The sequence below is a fragment of the Microtus ochrogaster genome, unplaced genomic scaffold (genome assembly GCF_000317375.1).
Source record: "Microtus ochrogaster isolate Prairie Vole_2 unplaced genomic scaffold, MicOch1.0 UNK23, whole genome shotgun sequence".
Classification (NCBI taxonomy): Eukaryota; Metazoa; Chordata; class Mammalia; order Rodentia; family Cricetidae; genus Microtus; species Microtus ochrogaster.
This window is the reverse complement of record NW_004949121.1, coordinates 992,155-993,657: the sequence shown is the minus strand read 5'-3', so window position 1 is coordinate 993,657 and position 1,503 is coordinate 992,155.

Below are 1,503 nucleotides of genomic sequence, written 5' to 3'. Positions count from 1 at the left end.
GAGAGAGAGAGAGAGAGAGAGAGAGAGAGAGAGAGAGAGAGAGAGAGAGAGAGAGAGAGAGGAGTGCGGGGAAGAAAGTTTTTCAGGGAGTTGCTGTTTGTAAAGACCTTAGAGAGAAAGAGAAGCAGGCTCTGAGAAGGTCTAGTCTCCTGAGCAGAGATTTCCTTACATTTGATGCTAAGTGCTTCCATTATGATCATGTTGTCTTTATTTTCAGGAGGGTTAGAGGCAGTTGATGAATATCACAATCAACCCTGTAGGAGTTCAACGCATGCAAAATCCATATGGAAGAGTTTCACCATTTGACTAGAAAATTCGATAATAATCTACTCTTCTCAACAGCATCTGTATCCTCTCTGTGTGCATTAGTATTTTTTTTTCTGATCTTACTCCTCGAATTCCATCTTCAAGCTATTTCTAAAGGTGTTCCAGTGTTCAATGTTCGAAGTGGAATTTACAAAGTTATTCCTTGCTTGTCCTAAGTAGATGATTAAGAAAACAAACTAATTCTGAGAACACCGAAAAAATCCCTCTTATGAAATTATACCAGTGCGCCCATAGTGAACCTTCTGGAGAATTTCAAAAGTTTTTAAATCCTCTTGTGAATTTACCTTGAAATGAGTAACAACATTGTGATAAAATTAACCTCATGGAAAAATACATTTACAAAAATTGAGAAGAACTTAGATTGCCTTTGATAAAAATTCAAAAGTCACAGGGAATCCTATGTTTGCTAACATTAGACATCATAGAGCCCATGGTAGTTGATATTTGAAAGAAACATACAACTAGTTTCACTATAAGTTCTATTTAGATAAATTAAAATTTATCTTCATATTAGTCACCTTGAGTTTCTTTATTTGGAAAAATTTACATATCAGAAACAACCGAGTGTGGGACCAAAGCAATATCTTGATTTAAGAATGAGGCAATGCACAGGTTAAGGAAACCACAATTTAAAACTGATCCACTGCGCTTTGGGACAGTTAAAATCAATAATTGGCAAGATTGGCAAGTATGTTCTCTATTTCTCGCATAACTTTTTGTTTCATGCCCATTTAATTTTTTTCCTTTAAGGTATGTCCTGAGAACTGAGGCATCTATGTAGAAGGGCATGGGAATAACAGTGACTAATAAACTCTCCCTGTACATACTGAATTATATGCACTACTAATTGCTTTCCTGTTTTACTAGTAATTAAGAGCACACAGTTTCAGTTTCTCTGCATGTGGTCTAACCATTTTCAGGGAAAGCCATAAACCTTGCATTAATGTTAAAGCCAAATGCATGACAACTCCCATTCCCCGTAGCAGTTGTTGCTACAAACGAAGAAAGTGTTTCAGTTTTCAAAGGGAGACGCACTTAGAAAATTGTTCTAGTAACAGGATTGAATTCCTTTTAATCTAAATGTTGAAAAATGAAAGAGTAGACTTTTTCAAATCCTTCTGAAGATTGAAGGAGAGAGAGAGAGAGAGAGAGAGAGAGAGAGAGAGAGAGAGAGAG